This window comes from Enhydra lutris, unplaced genomic scaffold (genome assembly GCF_002288905.1).
Source record: "Enhydra lutris kenyoni isolate GAN:26980312 unplaced genomic scaffold, ASM228890v2 scaffoldscaffold4, whole genome shotgun sequence".
NCBI lineage: Eukaryota > Metazoa > Chordata > Mammalia > Carnivora > Mustelidae > Enhydra > Enhydra lutris.
In genome coordinates, this window is record NW_019154088.1 from 6,130,805 (window position 1) to 6,153,651 (window position 22,847).

A 22,847-nucleotide genomic window follows, 5' to 3' on the forward strand; every position below is an offset into this window, starting at 1 on the left:
AAAGCACTTTCATGATGGGATCAGATTTTTGGTTATCGGCAATCACTTCAGTTACACTAAGAGAACTAGTTTCGGGGCCATTTTACTCTCTTGCCTCGAAAACCTATGTGAAGCCCTTATCCTATGTCATCTTTGTGAGATGGCCAATATAATCATTATTTCCTAGTTAATCTGAGGTTATTGACAGTAGAAGTTTGGAAAGTGAGATAGGAGGTCATCGCTACTATTTTAAGAAGCCATGGCAACCGATCCAATCGTAACAGACTTTACTCACTGTATATATGTTGACTCCTTCAAAGGCCAGTGGGAGATGCACTCATTCTTAATGGTTACTACTCTGCATTAACACAGTGGGTCACACACGATGACCATATATCAAAAGGAGTCAATGACGTGCAAGGCTTCACAGAGAAATTTTACATTTGACCTTACGGTGTGCCGATCAGCAAATGAAGCCATGGGTTTTGATGCTTTTTCATTTGTCTTTATTTCCCATCAGGGCTCACCAACATTTGTACTGAGCCACCCTCCCACCATCGACCACTTCTATCATTCTGAATTCGAGGACTGTCATTTCAGAACCACACACTCCCTTCTGGAGACACTGTAGTTGCACGCACATGATTATAAAACACGTCTCTAGGGAGGTCCCTGCTCTCAATTCACTGGTTTTCTGAAACAGAAAAGTAAACTTTTATCCAGCATATCAAAGTCATTCATAAACTAGGAAGCCTTATTATTATTTCCCATCAACATTATTAAAGGGTGACATTAGGAAAAACAGAGTATTCCATTCAGAGCGTTCGAATCATCCCAGTGTTGGAGAGAATGCGCATTCTTCAATCATCTAAAATCTTATTCTTCAGGTATCTCATCTTCCATAATAGTGTGCATTATCCAAAATGTGCAAAATTACTTATTAGCAAACCCAAATGCCATTAGGTTAAACAAAATCCCCTGTACAGCAAAAGGGGTTAACCAGATTTGTATTAGTATAGAAGCCAGGCTTTTAATATTCTGCAAATGTTAACAAAGAAAGATGATAATGTTGAGTTAATATGGGTTAAGCATAAAATGAAAATAAATTTTTCTGATTGCGAGGTGTTGACACTTTTTTGGCTAGGGCCGGCAGCCTGTTCCTGAAAGCTGTGTAATTACAGAAGGCTTTCCCCTCCTTCCCCCTCCTGCTTCGAGCCTACCCACATTAGTAATGACCCCTTCACTGCTTCAAAAACCACTAATGGTCTTCAGCACGGGCAAGAAAAATGAACAGGATAAATTGGAATCCACAGTCAGTAATTTGCATCCTATGAGGCTGCTTTGGCCACTCACACTCATTCCTGGCCATCAATCCTTGCCTGTCAGGTGCGGCCCTCTGCTGCCACGACAAATACTCCTCCTAACACTCTGGTTCATCCAAACAATGTACTGGTCCTCTCTTCTCCTTTTGGTAATGGAGATAATGAATGACTGCCCAAACAAGAAGGATTGCCCATCACAGACACTCGGGTGGCTTCAAGCTGGAAAAGGCCAGGGTACAAATTTTAATGGACTGAAAACAGTGGTTGGGGGGAAAGGACCAAGAACAATCCCCAGATCCTTCTTGTCCTAGGATTTTCCTGCCAAATGCAAGGGAGGAGCACCTTTTGACTCTTCGTCCCTCTTAGATGTGTGAAGGCTTCGGTTTATTAGGTTACTGTCCCTATATGGCAATGGTGGAAGATTGAACAGAAATGTGCAAATAACAAAAAGGAAAATGAGGACTCCTTGCACGAGCACATCGACATGCACCGGCAATGTCATCCAGTATGTTGTTCCTTCACGCGGTATTTTCCGTTCGGTGTGTTCAGTCTTGCTCACTGTTGGATGAATGTGCTCAAGGCAGGTCTAACAAAACATGGGTGTTGTGGGGGGGGCTGTGTGTGAAAAAGAGGGACAGAGGCAGACACACACATGCACACGCAGAAGGTTTGGATGAAATAAAGGTTTAGGATGTTAAGGAAGTAGAAGCGTAGAAATCTGATGTGAGTGGAGAGCCAATTCCTTCAAGTAGGACTGTAAATTCTGATCACATAACAAGAATTCTTTCCAGTGTTTTATTAGAAATTTAGTCAAATGACCACAAAATTACATAAACAGTACATTTTATCTTGGGAATCCCTGAGCCGTACTTTCGTTTCACAATGAGAGCAGTTGCAAATTCCATCCACAATCATTATAAAAATTGGGACCTTACCAAAATTCACCTTGCACAGATGGCTTTTTTTTTTAATTAATAGGGAAGACCATAATAACTTTAACTTATTTAAATAACATTCTGTGGTTTTTGAACATTCGTGATTCTATGCCCCTTTTATACATGGAGTGGACTGTTTATCGGAAAGTGTTCTGGCAGTCAGCCACTATATTTCTAAAATTAAAAAGGGGATGGAAAACAATCAGCTTTCAGAGGAACTGGAACCATGGCAATGTGTTTTGGATTAATTTACAAATATATGTATATATTTAAGGCCTAACTGTAGAACCAGAGAATTTCTACTACATGGTCTATCATACGCATTCTTCTACTTTATTAGAACAGACATCATATTGAAATAATAAACATGGGAGGCCTTCACTTCTTCTTTGATGTATATTACTAAATGTCTGACTGGTTCAAGTTTAAAATAAACTTTGGTATGTTTGCACTTGAAAACTGGAAGTAGACCACAAGCAATAATTTGTTGTCAGTTTCCATATTCTTGGACTAAAGCTATAGTTTAGTCTGTTCACTGTTGGGGGCCAACCCACTCTGGTCCAGTGGCCCAGAGGTGGCTCAATTTACTTTTAAGAACGCACACCATAACATAATAGCGATGATGATGATTCCCTTCATCAAGAAAGAACCAGCATAGGTCAAGGTTTTTCACATCCCAAAATAGTTCTGAAGCCACCGTTGAAATAGAAGTGAGTCACAAGGATCTCCTTACTTTGAATATCAACTGACAACTCTTCAAAAAGTTAATGAGACATGTGTGGCTCATGACCCAGTGTAGATAGAAAGTATTTTTAATTGCTTTTTTCCCCCCTAAAGACTCATTTGAAAGTAAGGTATTATTTTTATTCAAGATACTAACCTTACTTACACCTTCTGCCCCTCTCTCCTTTTGAGGTTAACCTAGTTTATCAAGTACATGGAAATGGATCTACAGTATCCTTAGAATACATCAGTGAAACAGTTTTTAGAAGAAACCACTTAATAATAATCTTCTTTTGTGATTAATCCCTCTCCAATAATGTCCAAACTGGAAATGATTTGTCGTGAATTTTATTCTATGTTAAAAGGATTTGTACTGATGTCTAAGAAGACTTCAAATTATATTTCTAATCATCTCATGAATTAGAAATATAGGATAAATGAAAATGGTAGTATTTGGAAGGGTGAAAAATTGGAAATAACGTATCAACTGAATCATAGTTAAATAAAATGTGAGGTTCTCATGAAAAGGTTTTTGTCATATATTGAGTGAAAAAAAGCAAATTGTAGAACATGTATTATGAATTTTTGTAAAGGAGATAAATAGATTATATATGTATATATCTGTCCCTGTCACTGCAAGAAAACATCTGGCGAAACACACACTGATAATGGTTTATGTTAAGTAGGGTACGGGGTTGAGACTTCAACTTTTTCTTTACAGATACCTATACTGTCTCTGTCTGTACTGCTTCAAACAAGGGTTTTTTTGTTTTTTTGTTTTTTTAGATTTTATTTTTTTATTTGACAGACAGAGATCACAAGTAGACAGAGAGGCAGGCAGAGAGAGAGAAAGGGAAGCAGGCTCCCCGCCGAGCAGAGAGCCCGATGCAGGACTCGATCCCAGGACCCTGAGATCATGACCTGAGCCGAAGGCAACGGCTTAACCAACTGAGCCACCCAGGCGCCTCTCAAACAAGGGTTTTAAAGACTTAATTTTTAAATTATAATTTATCATAATTGTAATGAATTCATGTACTTCATATTTTTAAATCCATAGTAATTTAACATTTTTATAAAGTTATATTCTTTCATGCTATGATAACTTTCTGACTGGATAATTTTTTTTAAAGATTTTGTTTATTTATCTGACAGACAGAGATGTCAAGTAGGCAGAGAGGCAGAGAGAGAGAGAGAGAGAGGGAAGCAGGCTCCCTGCTGAGCAGAGAGCCCGATGCAGGGCTCGATCCCAGGACACTGGGACCACAACCTGAGCTGAAAGCAGAGGCTTAACACACTGGGCCACCCAGGGACCCCTGACTAGACAATTTTTAAAAGCAGCACATCTCTAGGACCAGCCCTGTCTTTTAAGTTTTCTTCCCTACCCAATGAGTCTGACTCACTTGCTGGACTATGAAGCTTACTAGACGAGCTCTTTGGAACAATGTCCAGTTTCTCAAATGACTTCTGTGATGATATAATGTAACCATTAAGACAAACCGTGGAGTAATTTATTGAGCAGGGTCTTAGTTTGAGCAAACACTTGGAAACTGATCACCATGGCAACAGCTTCCCTTTCTTCAGTCCCCTCCAAGACACTATTTGCTCTTTAGAGTTCACCAAGGTGACTTAGATTTTGATGATGCCACTCATATATGGAACCCTCTAAGCAATTTTCCTGAGGTGAACAATAAAACTGCCTTGGGTAGGGCACCTGGGTGGTTCAGTTGGTTAAGCATTGCCTTCAATTCAAGTTATGATCCCAGAGTTCTGGGATGGGGTCCCAAATTGGGCTCCCTGCTCAGCAGGGAGTCTGCTTCTCTCTCTGCCTCTGCCCTTTACCCCTTCTTGTGAGTGCTCGCTCTCTCAAAATAAACAAAATCTTAATAAAGATAAAAATTAAATTAAAATCCGCATTGGGTAAATATTCCTTACTACTCTAGGACTATGCTTACTGAACTGGGGTACATGCAGAGGTTTTGTTAAAGACTTAACCCCTGAATAAATAAATGCATTTTCTGGAATGTCAAATTTATTCATTGGCCATTAATTTAACATCTTTTTCATATGTAAACAAAAATTCCCATGCTATGACTAGAATGTATGCAACAAATAACATTTTCACATAAAACAAAAAACAAGATATTTAAAACCCATCACATCCTCACAGTTGAAGGTAATCTCCTCTCCACTAAATTCATATTGCAATTTATTTGGTACTCATAACTTTAGCCTCTCATTGCTATATATTATTTATATATTTTGTTTTCATTAAGTATAACTTCCTGAGGGCAAAGCCTTGGGTTTTTTAAACTTTTGTAATTCTCCCCAACTTCATCTGAGTATCTCTAAATATTTGTAGGAAAAATGGAAAACAAACAAACAAACAAAACAGACTAAGTTCTCAGTCAAGCTGCGCTGTCACCTTGAACAAGACTGTGCCTAGAATCCAGTCTCTGGAAAGTAAAATGAAGAGGTTAAGAAAGCTCTGTATGGGTTGAGAAGTGTCTATAGAGATTGTAATAAAGTTTGTGATGGTTAATTGTGAATCTTAGTGATTCTCTCTCTCTCTCAAATTGTCTTGAGCTTCTGATCACTACCTCAGGATACAGTACAAACTCTTCACTCTTCCACTGCCAAACTCACTTCCTGTTTCTACCCTAAGCACTTCTATAGGAAACATGATGTATCTCTTGCTTTGTGTTACTGTTAAAAGTGTCTGCATTTCTGTGTGTCCCCTTATCTCTGTCCTGAGTACTTGAGGTCAGAACCACAAAATGGTAGAATAAAAAGGTCTTGAGATAGAACTATGGTCTGGAATCCAACTTATGTAGATGAGGAAACAGAGACTCCTAGGCTTAAGGAACATACGCCCAGTCACAGAAATAGGAAGCAGGAAAAGAAGGGATAACCACGTGCTCTCCTGACACTTAGTGAAGGTTTTTCCCACTTTAACGTTAACATTTCTCACTGACGTATCTTCGCCCTTTCTTTTTTGGTAATGGTACCCTGATTTTCTTTAGGAATGTGTTCAGTGGTGGCCAGAGGACCAGGCTTAGTCAATCAGTATAGTCAGTCACTCCGGCTGCATTGAGAATGAAACCCAAGTTAGGTTAATGGGAGTCAGTGGGACTGTCCGTCAAAGGCATTCTCTTTTCACAGGGGTTACTCAGTCAGTAGAATGTGTGCCTGGAGTTGCTGATGCCATTGTTGCCACCGAAATAGAAAAGCCTGGCTGAGGACGAAGCCCATGCAGACAAAAGCAGAGCCAATGAAGAATAGATGCCTGACATTATTTGTGCACGTGGATACAGCTCTACCTAAAGCCAGCTCCTTTTACCTTTCAGTTTCTTGAGCCAATAAATTAGTCCTGACTCATATACATGGCTGGCTTAGATTACCCGCAGCCTTCTCAGTTTATTCCTTCACCCCCTCTGGCTAAAAACGATTATTTGTTATTGAAAAAAGAAAAAAGAATAGGAGGAAGGAGAAAGAAGAAGAGGAAAGAAATGAACCTTGTTGCTTTCATCTATGCCTGCAGACTCTGATCAAATATGACAAAAATATTGAGGACTGGGATTTTGAAAAAAGGCTTATCAGAGTTGTGATCCCAATAAATTTAAAAATGACCCAACTTGGAAGACAGATATTTAAGCATACAATGTCTATAAAACTCAGAATTCTTAAAAATCTAAATAAGAAAACCAAAGTATAAGGTAGAATTCTTAGGGTATTTCTTAAAATGACTAAACAGAGAGTAAATTTTAGTATGTTTCTTGTGTCAAGTTGCAACTCTTAAAAGAAATGATAGAAATTTGCTAATCAAAATACCTAAGACTCGAAAACCTTACAGAAACCAAAGGCTGTGATCATGCAAAATGACACAACAGCTTTTGCAATCATCCAGTTAATTTAGGGGGATTTTATTTCAGTAAAATTCCCAGCTGCCAGAAAGAGAGTGCATTTTACAACATGCCCTTCCATTTCCATGATCCTGTCATGTCCATCATGGCCAGTCCAAACACTGGATCCAATGGAAAATCCTCTCCAGACAGAAGTAGTCACTCTCCCTAAAAATTTCAGTGTTTTCTCCCCTCTCTTGTGTCTTTATTTGACCCACACTGTTTTTTATGTATATTGTGTACTTCTGTTATATCCTTCACTGCACTGCAAATCATTTGAGGACAGAGGTCAAGATTAAAAGCACTTAGCACAGTGTATCCCACATAATAGGTGCTCAATACATCCTTGTGTGTGATGTATTGCTTCTGAGATTTATAATGTTTCCTTCTAGAAAGGACTGATGGTGCTACGTATATGAAGCATAAATACCCAGATAAAAATGGAAAGACTGAGTCAGTCACTTAACTGTTTTACCGACACAATGTTGGATATTTGTAAACATCTACTAAATTTTTCACTTTTCATCCAGATGTTTGGTGTCATGGAAACCCAGATTTCAGAGTTAGATCAGTGAGTTGTTTGGTTTGGATTTTTTTTTTTTTTTTATGCCACATGTATACTTGGGATGAAGAAAATGTGGCTATTTCAGGAGATTCATTTCCATTTGAGTTCACATGGAAGTAAATGGATTGAACTAGAATAATCACATCTTTTAAAATTCAGGAAAAGGTTTGAGAGTTTTTTTTTTAATAATAGCCAGATCCTAAGAGATTAACATGTTTGGTTGATATTTAGAGCCATGGTAGGAAGGCCTCATTAAAAAGGGCAAAAAGAAAAGCGCTTGCTCTCTCTCTGGTAGATAAGCTAATGGAATACTGAAGGAGCCTGATGGATTATCATCCAGAGATTTTAAGAACAGTTATTAAATTTATTATTGTCAAGATATAGATAAAATAAAAAAATGAAGAAGGAATTTCTTATGAAACCAAAGTTAATGACTGAAAGAAAAAAAAAATAAGTGTCTTGGGACAAAGAAGTAACAGTTCTCACAAGAAGAAATGTTACATAGACATATTTTAATGGTATAGAGGGAGTTCATATGGGCAGGAATGATGAAACTGAGTGAAGGTTAGACACCCCAATACCCCTTTTACTTTTTAATATTTTTCCTTAATTTTTCTTATTTTTAAAGATTTTTATTTTTATGTTATCTCTACACCCAATCTGGAGCTTGAATTTACAGCCCCCAAATCAAGAGTTGCCTTGCTCTCGTGACTCAGCCAGCCAGGTGCCCCCTCCTCCTGCACCAGCCTTCCCCACGCCCCCTGTCCCCCGCCCGGCCCAGTCTACTTCTAAATTTCCAAAAAGATATAAGAAGTATTAGAAAAACATTTCTAGATAGGGGTCAGAATTTTAAGCACAATGGATATAACTATTTTCCTATTGACTGAGACGTTAAAGCTGAGCTCAGTCTTATTTTGAAAAATAACAGAAATACATTCCTAAGGCCAGAGAAAGATAATTTTTATTTAACATTTGTTAGGACGCTCCCATGAGCTGCTTGCCCATGCGTGTTACACTGCCTACATGGCTAATGGGTAATCTTACCAAATGAGCAAAAGGCCACAAATAAGGCCTTGACTCATTTAACAATCATTTCACATTTCCACACTATGACCAAATTAATATTTTATGGGACTACTCAGTTCTATAGCCAGACCACTTTTCCAAAAAATTGAATTTTGTGCTTATTTATTTTATGGATCATTTGTTGAAATAGGTTTCAAAACAGGTTTGGGCTATTTAGATTTTTCAGTGAACTGAAAAAGAAAAACTTACAGACCCAGAGTTTTAGAACTAGGCAGGACATCAGAGTTATCTCATTCAAACTTTCTTATTTTGTGTCTAACAAAACTGAGGTCAACTGAGGAGAAAGGGACTTGCCTAAACCTTGTTGGCCTGGTCTCCTCCACATTTTTTTTTTTAAAGGCATCCCTGGTTTCCCCAGCAAGAAGAAATTTCACAATTACATAATCTCAAAGAACATTTCGTATGGAATGTCTTATTTCTACCCAAGACTGGTGGATACCAATAGCCAGATTTTATCCTGTAAATTACTTAACAGCCATTTCTACATGTTCTTACATCACCTTACACTTCTCCCTCATGCCATGCCACTGCATTGCAAATACCCGCCCATTTGTCTACCTCTCCTATCTGACCCTACTTCCCTTGAGAGCAGAGACCAGAATCTAGTTCACAGCCAAGCATGCAAGGGGCATCAATAACTGCATGTTGAATTAATCAAACAAATAAATTCTTTGAAACCTAAAAATACTATTTTGAAGTGAGAGAGAAGTCAGTGGAGGCAAAGATAGCAAATGAGATGGGAGGTTTAAGGAGGGAGACATGCAAAGAGGTAAATAATACCAACATGTAATGGCATCATACGTGAAACAGTGAAAACCAGCTCTTATTTAAAATACGAGTAAAATTTTATATATGGAGAGAACGGGGTAGAAATTGGCAAATTCAGATGGTGACAATGAGAAGCTATAGAAAAGAAGTAAGTGCTTGGGACTTTTCATTAGCATTTAATATCTCTTCTTGTTAAAGAGGCTAAGGGGTTTCTTTAAAACAAGGATCTGAAGTACGTGGTAGAGAGTTATATAATGTCTAGACAACAGAGATACTTGTATTTAATCTTATGACAACCATCCTACTTAACAGGTCCAGACACAGTGCCGTATGAGACTGAGTTAGAAGGAAATGAGGATTTGTGATTAGTCTACTACATTTCTTTAATAACATGAAAAAATATGGATAAAAAAGTAAGCGAAATAAGTCAATCATAGAAAGACAATTATTGTATGATCTCTCTGATATGAGGAATTTGAGAGGAAGGGCGAGGGGTTTGGCAGGTAGGGATGGAAAAAATGAAACGAGATGGATTCGGGAGGGAGACAAAACATAAGACACTCAATCTCACAAAACAAACTGAAGGTTGCTGGAAGGTGGGAGGGTAGGGATAGGGTGACTGGGTTATGGACGCTGGAGAAGGTATGTGCTATGGTAAGTGCTGTGAAATGTGTAAGCCTGATGATTCACAGACCTGTACCTCTGGGGCGAATAATACATTATATGTTAATAAACATAATTTTAAAAAATAAATAATAAAAATTTAAAAAAGACTTAGGTGTATCTGCTTACTTTTCCCACAACAAGCAAATTCATAACATATTGAAAATATTAAATTGTAATTAGCTCTAACCATCATTTTAGGTTTAGATTACTTCTAATCTAACATATTTATTGATAAGAATGCACACTATTTTAAGTACTATTTTTAAACATTTTTAAATATTATTCCATGCAACTCAAAATAAAAATTGTCACTTACATCTCTGAAAAAAAAGTGGGAGTACATATTAAAGAATCATTAAGCAAGTTTACAAGCTATAAAAAACAATTCTGGTATGTTTAGTCTAATTTTCTTTGCATGGACTACATTATAAATAATTTTGTCGAATGTACCTTAAGAATGTACTGAAAGTCCAATGTGACAAGAGAAAGCTACCATAGATTTAAAGAGGAAGTTGATGTTTAAAGAAACGGAGGGTTATCTTCTTTTTCAAAAAGGTTATTATCTCTAGAGTAAGCAATGGAATTGTGGATATTATCCTCTTGCTCATCTCAGAGTACAGGATAAGAGAATGGGGTTAATGATAAGTTAAAAAGTCATAAAAATAAAAAGAAAGTAGCTCTAAAGGAATGACTTCTTATGAAGGGCAGTAGTGGTTAAAGAGGGGAACCTTAGTAGCAAATGACCATTTCTTGCACCAGATTATGAAGAAGGTTTCAGTCGGGTGCCAATGAGGAATCAGACCTCCCGAACAAGAGTTAATTCTTTCATTTTACAGTGCATCAAGATAAAAACACTAATGTATAGAACAGTGGCATTAGAAATTTGGTTCAGAGGTTCCAAACTGGCTTCTTTTTGTTATACACAGATGCTTTTTGCATATAAATGAGCACTGGATACAACTATACATGTAGATAAATACTCTGAAAACGGCGGGGGGGGGGGGCAGGCTAAAAAAAAACAAAACAACCCTGAGTTTTTTCCTGTTTAATTATAATCTCATGTTCTTTTTTTTTTTTTTTAAGATTTTATTTATTTATTTGACAGACAGATCACAGTAGTCAGAGAGGCAGGCAGAGAGAGAGGTGGGGAAGCAGGCTCCCGGCTGAGCAGAGAACCTGATGCGGCTCCATCCCAGCACCTGGGATCATGACCTGAGCCAAAGGCAGAGGCTTTAACCCACTGAGACACCCAGGAGCCCCTATAATCCCATGTTCTTAAAAAGTTTTAGAATTTATATGATTTTTAAAAACATGGGAGAGGGTGCCTATGATCTCTCTCTGTCAAATAAATAAATAAAATCTTAAAGAAAGGGGTGGGGAGAAAGGTCATTATCAGTCCAGGGAATATGAAAAAGTCAAAGATATTACCCAAGTGTTTACCATAGTTATCCACTGGTACTAGTAAATAAAGCAAGCAACTCCTACCATAGCAAAAAAACTATTAATGAGCCATCAAAAAAACAGGTCAGTTATCAGTATTTATTTTGGAATTCCCCATAGTTTTATCTTATCAAGTTGTTTTTCCCCCCCTTTTAAAGCAGCCTGTTTAGTGAAAGTTGACTGAATCAAGATGGGGACAGAACGAGGTACTGTCACAATGCTGATCTGTCTTTGTGCATATACTGCCCATGACTGTTTCACCTAAACACATAATTACTTTACATATAAAGTGTTTCTAAAGTAGATGAAAACAATCACTTTGTAAGTGTCCAATTTGTCTTCAGAACGTCAAGTCATCAGTAACTAGAGCACCTTTAAAACGTCTTTCAACATACTTATGAATATGTTTCTTCCAGTAATTATAGAAGATTATCAACTATCTAATCTATGTCCTCACCAAACAAGATGAGAAAATATATATGTACATAAAATACATGTTTTCATGACTCTGGATATTTATTAACTAAATTTACTCATTTAAGATAAAAGTGATTAAATACTGAAATAGCAAACCATTTGATAGTATTTTGCCTTTTACCACCATAATTAAATGTTATGCTGAGTAAATCCAAATGAATTAAAAACTTGTGGACTAAAAGAAAATGCAAACACACACACAAAAAGGTTTCATTACAAAAGAATAAGAATATATGCTAATATATATTTATAACTTAAATATTACATGTGGCTACTTTCTTCCTAACTTGGACAGCAAATCAGAAAATATTGAGAAAAAGGACTCAATGGCCATGCATCCCAGCCAGTCAATTGTCCCCACCACGCCTCAGGCCAAGGTTTCAACAGACCTCACCAAAATGCTCTCTCAAATGAACACACCTTGGAAACCATGATGTTCACGTTTCACGAGTTTGCTGGGGATAAAGGCTGCTTAACAAAGGAGGATCTGAGAGTACTCATGGAAAAGGAGTTCCCTGGATTTTTGGAAAATCAAAAAGACCCTCTGGCCGTGGACAAAATAAGGAAGGACCTCGACCTGCGCCTAGATGGCAAAGTGGGCTTCCAGAGCTGCTTCTCGCTATCTCAGGGCTCACCATCACATGCACTGACTATTTTGTAATACACATGAAGCAGAAGGGAAAGACACAGGCAACAATGAGCAACACTCCCGCCCACTGAGAGTTCTCTAGAAGGGTCTCTTAAGGAATCTGTCCTACAGCTTCCCCCAGTATAAATTCCATGAGCACATTGGGACCCTCAGAAATTGTACAAGTAAAATCCAACCCCCATTTGAGAAGCAGAGAAAGAAAAGTCAGATAAGCTTTTGATTTTTATATTGCTTACATCCTCTTGCCCTCAGTAAACAAATTCCTTTTCTAGTTTCTCAAAAAAAAGAAAAAAAAATTAAGAAAAGGTTACTCTTGCCGTGGGTAGCCAAGCTGACCTCAGTAGGAAGTGTTTTTCTAATTACCTTTCTACCATGTTTCATCAGCTTATCAGGTTAGATAAAACGGTGGAATAATGGGAACATATTAAAAATATGAATATGTGAAATTACTGAATTGGCTATATATTTTCTAACCTAGTAAGTGAAAAGATTTTATAGAAAGCGATAGCTACCTCTCATTCCTCCTGATTTGTATATTAGAAATTGATGACCTATCTTTACATTCTTAGAAACAAATAACCCAGGGAACCTGGGTGGCTCCATCATTAAGCATCTGCCTTTGGCTCAGGTCATGATCCCAGAGTCCTGGGATAGAGCCCTGCATCAGGCTCCCTGATCTGCGGGAATCCTGCTTCTCCCTCTCCCACTCCCCCTGGCTTGTGTTCCCTCTCTCACTGTCTCTCTGTGTAAATAAATAAATAAAATCTTAAAAAAAAAAAAAAAGAAAAGAAACAAATAATTCTATTTTTTGCACAAAAATATTTCTTACAAGGATTTAAGAAGCCCTGAAAATGGTTGTCTCCACAAAAACTGGACTTTAAAAGGACAACCCTTTAATGTAGCTGAATTCAACTAGTATAAACCAGTATGGCCAGCTTGTGTTCTAATTAGTTGAGCATTCTTTCTGATTGTTGACTGGTCAACAGTTTGGATATCGCTTCTGACTTTTCTACATGATGGACAAAGCCCTTTAACGTTTCTGATATATGCTTGCTAGGTTGTATCTTTGGTAGATGAACTCAAGTTTGACACATATTCCTCTAAAATATATAGAGCATAAATATTTTAATTTTTTAATTTATTTAAGAGCATAAATATTTTAGCACAAGGTGGGTTGACCATAGGCTTTCATTCGAAACTGGGTAGTGTGAGGTAAAGTCTAAAGGTATCTTCACTACTCGTGTGTTCCAGACGAAATCATATGCATTATTTAAATATCTAAAAAATTTAAATACTCTTATTTGAGTAATTGGAAATATACCCTCATAGCAACATAAGCTGAGTGGGTTTAGTTTTCTAAGAAGCTGAAACACTTAAGGATTGCCACATGGCAAGAAATAAGCCACAAATGGCCTTTAGATTCTAGCAGAAAATCATTAAGAAAATCCAAGGTTATTATTCTTATATATATCATCAAACTGTTGATTAAACTTTATCTAAACAAGAATATTTTCTTGGGGCACCTGGGTGGCTCAGTAGGTTGGGTCTCTGCCTCCGGCTCAGGTCATGATCTCAGGGTCCTGAGATTGAGCCCCACATCAGGCTCTCTGCTCAGTGGGGAGCCTGCCCCCCACCCCCGCCACCCCTGTCTGCTGCTCTGCCTACTTGTGATCTCTCTCTCTGTCAAATAAATAAATAAAACCTTAAAAAAACAAGAATATTTTCTTAAGAAAAGAGAGAAGAGACGGCAAGAGGTAAATAGGAGGAACCAAAAATTATCTCAAAGAGGTCAAAAGTATGGATAGAAATCACCATCCAACTAACAACCCTGCTTCCCCATGTAAGATCATGACTTGGTTTTGGCCTGGATATTGGAGAAATCTAGACTAGCAAACCCTCCACCTTTGAACAGTCCCAGCTGACAATCAGTATCCATTTAGTATCAAGTCTGACCTGGCAGAGACTAAACAAAAGAATTTTCAATTCAGCTATTTGGACATTTAAAATTTTCATTGAGTGTACACTACAAGAGAGAAATTCTGGCAGAAAAAATGTTTATACATTTTTATACCACTGCTTTATAAGGTCTTCATCTTTTTTCTAACCTACCCAGCCAATTTTGAAATGGCCTGAAAATACTATTATAAAGAATGTATAAACCTATGTGCAATTTTACCCAAGTGATATTTGTACCATTCTAGAAACAATAATGGATAGCTGTCAGGTTCTGGATTAGAGATCTAAGAAGTCAGGTATCTAGAGCAATGGAGAAACAGAGATTGAGACTGGTATTTTGACATTTCCCAGGTTATGTTCTCTTTTCTCTTCCTTGAGCTCTTTGAATACATTCTCCCCTTTCATTTTAAGTGACTGACGTGCCGCCAATGTTACAGAACCTAGAACCACTTCCTGGAGACATTACTTTTTTTTAACTCCTTGGACATTTGGGAATACAATTTATAGCAAGTAGATATACTGTAAATTGAATTGCTAAGGGAGTTTGCTCTTTGCTTAAGTAAGTTCTTTCATAAGATGAATAATGTTCTTACAAAGCAATTAATACCACCAGTGGCGTAATGCTCCTCTAACTTTTATGAACAAATTTAGATGTTTACAAGAAATACTGTATGAAAACTTCTGATGGATTTATTAATAAGAACTTGGATTTACACTTGTTTTGTTCACTGCTGTATGCCTAGCTTATAGAAAAGTACTTGGGAGAGTAATATAAACTCAATAAATAACTGGGAAATGAATAAATGAATGAACACTTTCAAGGCCTGACCTGAGACAAAAGCACGGAGTCTCATTTCAGGTGCACAAGGGAAGCAGGAGAAATATCAGTGTTTAGGCTTTTACCTTCTCACATGAGTAGTTAGAACCACTCAGTTGGGAGGAGGCTAATGGCAAGGGGATGGGAAGTTTCTGCATGTTACAGATTTAAAAGCATACTCTCTATCAATTTGTTTACACTATTGAAAATCAAAATTGTTTTTTTCCGCAAGGAATTATATATTTTTAGGCCCATATTGACTAAGATATGGGGGGAAAATCCCGTAGAAAGCCCCACAGAACTTCTAACAATAGTCTAGGCAGAAGTATGTGACTGTCATACTAAGGCAGTAACACTTTCCATGATTTAATACCCTAGCGGATAAACATTTATATTTAAAGTGTAGATACATTTTGGAAACACTCAACTGACTCAGGAAACACATGTGCTTTGAAGCCATCGGGTCATACTTCAGGTGGAGCCCCAGGAAATTTTTTGGAAAGTACTGGGAGAAATAGGTTGGAAGGAGGGAGAGAGAGCACATAAATCCATTAGCAATTGCATTTATAGCTCTTCCCATCTGTCATTTTCAAAGCATTTTTCTAATATTAGCCACTGAAGTTGTAAGTACACATGGCTCGCATCCATTGTCTCCTCTCACTTGGTAGACAAAGTGAACGCAGAAAACGTTAGTGACTTATCACTCATTCATGACCCAGGTGGAAATAAATGCAAAGACTTAAGCCACAAGTTCGTAATTTCCTTCCTTGTGCTGAAAATCTATGAGGACAACTTTTTCCCTAGGAATAACTTTTTGCCTTTTAATAGCATCTTCACTCCTACTCTGCACGTCAATTAGGGAGAAAGCATGGGATATGAAAACATGGTTGGAGTTACCTATTATAATCCATTGCATTATAGATTTGATTATGCCAACTTAAGGCAAGAAAGGCCAACTTAGAGAAAAAAAGAATCATGGGACGTAAGCAAGACTTGATGAATTGTATGAGGTCTACAGCTGCCATCAAAATCACGTAACACAATGGATTTCTATGGTCTTTGTTTTAGTTTTACCAAAGCAAAGTGATTCAGTCATTTTAACTAAAGTCATACCTCCCTATCTCCCCAGAACATAAATGATATTACATTGTCTGTTCTCAGCGGAGACAAAAAGTGGCCTGTATTGTTTAATAAAATTGTCTGAAGAAATTAATAGCTGTACGACAGTCCTAAATAGTTCTATCATTAGATCAGTCATTTTAAACTTTAAAATACGTATGTGCCTCCCACTGGAACGTACACTTGAAAAAGACAACTAGAAAACTTTAACTGAATGAGTCTTGCCCCTTCTCAGGCTATATCTGCACGTGTGCAAGAGAGCGGGGAATCTGGAAGCTTCTAGTGACTAAAGTCTGCAACATGCTTCTAGAATGACCAATAGACTAGTCACTCAAATGAGGAAAAGGTTTGGCAAGTCCAAGGGGAAAAGGAGCTTACAATTATTCACCCACCAAAATTTTTTAAAAAAGAAAGAAAGAAAAAAAAAACTTATACAGAAATTCAGGACATATCTCACAAGGGGAAGAAGAAACTAAAAAAATTTAAGAGACAAAGCCAGCCTATACAAATTAGAATAATATATGCACAAATCTCTGGAGAAACTCTATTATATCACAATTAATGCAGAGCCTGCAATCAAGCCAGGCTAATTTCAATAGATTCCAAGTTTTGAACAGTTCCTAGATTATCCAAGTGGGAATTTGGCCAGGATGCTGGGGTTAATAATTCATTTTGAGAAAGGCTAATTCTTTGGGAAGCAGCCCACTCTGCAGGAGGAAGCATTTGGCCCATGTGAGCAAATTTGCTCTTCAAGATCGCCCTTTATTAGCTCCACAAGACACCTTTCTTTCTTTCTTTCCTTTTTTTTTCTTTTTTTCTTTTTTTTTTTTTTTTTTTTTGAGAGGGGGTGGGAGGACAGGGGTCAGTTTACTGTCTTGTACATGTAGAAATATTTATCATGTTTTCAATAAATATAGAAGACATTCAGAGAAATTCTTCAAGCATATACATTAAATGTTTGGGTTCTTAAAGAACAAATTTTACATCAACATCCAATTACTACGATCTGAGTATAGGGTTGTCAGAGGAGTAGTGGGCAAAATGCACCGCCTCTGGAATCAGACAGTCCTGGCTTTTCATCTTGGCTCCAAACTGTGAAACTTTGAAGAGGCCACTGAATCACTCTAGGATTCAGGTTCTTCACTCCTAAAATAGGAAAACTAATGGTGCCTACTTCATAGGGGTCTTATGAGGTTTAAATAAGTCATTTGTTAATTGAACAAACAATTACTGAGTGCCAGAAACTGTTTGAGGCCCTGAGAATACAGCAGCAAACAGACGAGATAAATCCCTGACCTCATGGAATCTGTATTCTGATAAGAGATATATGCAACAAACAACAACAACAACAACAAAACCACACACACAGTCTGCCTGGGACTAAGTTTTATAAAGAAGAACTTGAGTAAGGTTATCTCTGAAAGGAGATAGAAAGTGACTAGGGATGCTGTTCTTTTATGTAGGGTAGGTCAGGGAGAACATTCTGGAAAGTAACACCTGAGCAGAGACCTGAATAAAGTCTGAGCTGGCCAGGAGGCTGGGAAGCTGGAGACCAGAGTCCTAAAGCAGGGGAGGGGGACTGTGTGCGTGTGGAAGGATGGGGCCAGCAAAGCAGCCAATGCCAGACCATCTCAGGTCTTAATGGGTCATCTTAAAGGACTGAAGTGCTAACCTAGCATCTGGCACATAATGGAACACATAACATAACAGCGATTTATTCCCGTATTGGGTAAATATAGTCACAGCTCAGAATCTTTTGTTTCCATTGCTCTGCTACGCAGTTTTAAGTATTCTCCGTTAATCCTCTCAGCCTAACGTAGCTGATTCCTGACTGACACCTTCACACATTTTAAATGCTCATGAATATCACCATTGTTTCTAACCACAAACTTTTCCTTGCTGTGTGATTATTCAGCATCTTCTTTGTCTGCTAATGGGTCTTAAAAGTGATGGGTTCTTTCAAATACTTTGGCCAAGGAGAATGGAGGTACACAAAAATAATGGGACATAGTAAGTAAGGAGATGAAGTAATACAGTATCCTTTTTGTTTTCCCCCAGGAACACCCAAGTTTGGGTGTCACTTCCTACTTAGCTGTTTTGGAAGGAAATCTTTCACTGTTCTTCATGTCTCTAAATCTGACTATAATCAAGCCCCAGCAACAACCAGGAGCACCCACAGGAGATACTGAATGAATCATTCCTACCTTTCCCAAAACTTGAATGGCTCCATGTCATCAACAACCAGAGTCTTGGGGCACCTGGGTAGCTCAGCTGGCTAAGCGTCTGACTCTTAATTTTGGCTCAGGTCCTGGTCTCAGGGTTGTGAGATTGAGCCCCATATCGCCTCCATGCTAGGCGTGGAGTCTGCTTAAGATTCTCTCCCTCCCTCCCTCTGTGATCCCTCCTCCCTCTCACCCCCCTAAAAACAAAAAAACAAAAACAAAAACAAAAACAAAAAACCCAAAACCCAAAACCCAAACAAACAAATAACCAGAGTCTTGGCCTGCATTTGAAGGTCTTTCACATTCTGGGCCCAACCTATCTTCCCAAACTTGCATCACACTACTCTAGAACACATACATAAAATCCTAACTGAACCATACTGGCCTCTCTGCCCATTTTATTCCTGTATTATTGCCATCAAAATATTTGCCATCTTGTAGGTAGTTGAGATGCTCTCCCTTATTTTAGGCTCTCTTCTGGTTTTTATATACGTGGAAGCCTATGTTTCTCAGCCCCTCTCTGCCTCTCTTCCCCATGAATTGGGCAGGGCCATGCTCCTAGTTCAAGACATGTGAACATGACTAAGGGGGTACATAGGCTCTTTGGGGGCTAAAGAACTCACTTGCTGATATAAATTCCCCAGGTCCTTTCTCTTGCTGTGGCAATCGTGGTACTTGTTGAGATGAGGAGCCACAAAATGGAAGGACCTTTACATGCGACCTTGCATATGGAGGACAGCTACCTCAGAGAGTAGCATGAACTCCTCACAGACTTTGTGTGCCAGGAAACAAACACTTATGTTAAGCCATTGAGATTCTGGTGCTCTTTGTTGAGGCAGCATAACATAGCCTATGCTGACTGATATACCGTTATTCAAGATCTCCTTTGATCACTACTTTGAAGTGATTCTTCCTCTCTTAAAAAGTTGTATGGAAACAATTTTACTGTTTTTTAGTTGCTGGTAAATTATTGCTTAGTAGGAAGAATCAACGCTACTGAAAAGGCTCTTTGATACACTTGGGAGCTCAGAAATGGAGGTTAAAATGAATCCCACAGGGTTCTGAAGGGCTGACAAGCTGTGTTGAGAGCTGCCCAGAAAAAGAGATGGAGAGTTGAGTAAGGTTCAGAGGGGACACTTGGAGATGACATGGGTATAAAAAGAATTTTTCAAGTGACACATGTGCTATGTGATGTAACAGTTTCCCATGTCACTGCAAAACTTTAGTAAAATTAGAAAATGCAAAAACTCCTCAGGTGGTTTGATTTCTTCAAGAAGCTGATGAAGGGGCTTAATTTTGCACCAAGATTGTGTAGGGTTAAAACAGTCATTTGAGTGGTCAAAGGAATCAGCTGATATCTGGGTCACACTTCACTTATTAATGAAGCAAATAGGAGAGATCATGTAACCATCTTGGATTATAGATATTGGGGGGCCTTGACTCCCCAGTAAGAGAGTAAGATTCTCAGCAAGAGGAACCATATTTCACATATCTCTTTATTCCTGCAGGTGCTTAACCCCAAACTTTATAGTGGAGGACCCCAGTAAAAATGGACCACGTGAACAGATGACTGCTGCAGATCAAAACTAGTCCCTTCATTTTGCTTTCTCATACCAAAATGTATAACTTACTCTTCTGTTTTACTTTCCTGCTAGAAACATTCTCAGAATATTCTATGATATTTTGGTAATTTTTAGCTTGTAAGTGGTAGCAAATATTTTAAGTCCTTTCCAGTACAACCTCGCTAATTACACACTGTTCCGTTTATTCTCTTAATCTGCACTCTTAGCTGCATTTAATGATCTGAATTTTGTCAGCATGAAGAGAAAGAGCTTCCACAAAGGGTGAGAATTGGGAGGAAATGTAGATAAAAATGAATTTCACTATCTCACTTCCAGTTTATCTTCTCTGCCATCAACATTAAAGTCCTGTTTTTGTCTCTTCAGAAAACCACATGACATTTGAGAATCTTCTCCTCTACTGCACAAATTTCAGAACCATCTGGAATACCTTCCTCCCTTCCTTCTCTCCACCTCCCTGATCGTCCATCCTTTTCTTCCAATACGAAAGTGTTTTTTTCCTTATTTGGCTTACTCTTCTTGTGCTTCTAAGCTCTTTAATTTTATCTTAATTCTCTGGCTACTTTGGTATCATTTAACTGAAGCCAAACTCACACGTACACAGGAGAGTTTGCAATAAATAATACTTGGAGATAAATCGTCTGTGGTATACATCAAAATCAACTTTTCTGGGTTTTAATTCTAAATATTAATGAGAAGTTAAAAGGGCAAAGACTGTCAAGCTGGTACATCCCAGTATATGAAGAAGAGCTAACATAACACATATGTAACTATTTTTAAGTATGTTTGGGCTCTCCATCAGGAAGACTTCTATATGCATAAAAATTAGTAGATTAAACTCACACCTATAATCTTTGAAGATCTTCTCATAATGAAACCAATTTCTTATGACATAATACTTGAGGAGAACATTTGTTAATTTGGCCTGTTTTTGCAAAAAAAAAAAAAGTATAGATAAAAAAATGATACATGGCCCTCTCCACGTATTTCTTTTACTTGCTAGAGCTGATGAATTTAAGATTATTGGCAGAGACTATAAAAATAATTTACATATATACCCAGTCAAGTTTACAAAAATGAACTCCCGGTTAAAATCCTGGTATATAATAATGGCTTCATTTCAAAGAGGAAACACGTGTGAGTGTGTCTGTCACACACACGCGTGCACACACATGCACACATGTCACACACACACACGCATGTGGACACATGCACACATTCTCACTGCCGTGAATTAGAGATGCTCACAATTTAACAAATACGTAATTCAACATGCCCTTTGCTACTCAAATTAGTGGCAGCATCTGCATGACTGTCCCCAACCTAGTGCAAGGAAAGTGATTCCTTGCCCAGACAAGGGGCTTCTGACACTTGTCTTTATTACCCCATCATAAATTCATAAAGGGATGTCTGCTGTAACCAGTTGGCAAGTTCACTGCATAAACATCAACACCAATTTAATGACTTGTGTACACATCGTAAACTAGAGAATCTTTATACAAAGAAATCAGATAAATCAAACATGAGCTGAGGCTTGGGGAAAGCAATTAAAGCCTTAAGGTGGCTGGAGGAGGGCACTGTATCACATCAGAGCAGATAATAGAAAATGTGTTAACGCCACTACAGTATGTGTAATTAAATTAATTAGTAATATTAAATGTGTTTAAAGCAACATCTCATCAACAGATAAGAGAAATAGACAAGAGCAGATAAATAGATAAGAAACATTTAAAAATTTAAATTTCCCATTTTGTGTGTTCAAAGATGGGCCAACAACAACAACAACAACAAAAAACCCCAAAAAACCCTGAAACTTCCTAAGAAGTTGATAAAAATAAAACAGGGAGGGGATGTAAAGTTGATCTACTTGCCTCCGGCTAGTAATGGAAAAAAGGAATAGTCAGAACATAAAAACCTCTTTGGCCCTATTTCATTTCCTATAGCATATTGAAATGTTTTGGTGCCAACCCATTTCATTCGAATACCTTAAAGGCTGATAAAAAGTATCTTTAAGGTACATTGTTTTCTGAGCAAGTATTTGCAGTCAATCCCTAAGAAATGCTTAAGCATCACCTGGTAATACAAATTTTAAAATTATTTTTAAAACATCCAAGGAGCTTTTTGCTGAACAAAAATTAGATTGCTTATATGCCAAAGCTCCTCATCAGCTGAAAGCTGGAAGCTAAATTTGGCCATAAGAAACTGGCTTGGAACTTTAGAAGTTCTGGGGCCAGATTCAGCCCTGTATTACTTGCATGGCTTGTTACATGGGGCGGGGGGTGGGGGGGGGAAGGTCTGTTCCAGTGATAGCAAGACTTGCATTTATTCATCTCAAAAGCAATAAGATCTTAGAACGGAGCCTCCATAACACAAAATGCTTTTAAGTTCTCCCTGAGGGGAATACAATATACACAATTTATGTAAAAAGAAGAAAAATGAAAGCTAAGTATTCCAGTTAAGGGTCAGCAATCAATATTTCTTTAACAGCCTAAGCAACATGCATTACTCTTAATACAAATACTTAGGAGACTTTACATTCTCCATAAAGGGGGATTTCCACCTAATTGGGGTTGAAAGTGACAGAATATGCTCTCCCAACTTAGTTTCTATTACTGAAAGATGAAAAACATATTTGGACAGCACT

At 37.8% G+C, this 22,847-nt stretch overlaps 1 protein-coding gene across 3 annotated transcripts in view; it reads right to left on the minus strand.

Moving 5' to 3' along the window:
- Positions 1-22,847, minus strand: part of LOC111159889 (Meis homeobox 2) — a 206,970-nt gene that overhangs the window by 60,062 nt on the left and 124,061 nt on the right. The window lies entirely within an intron of this gene.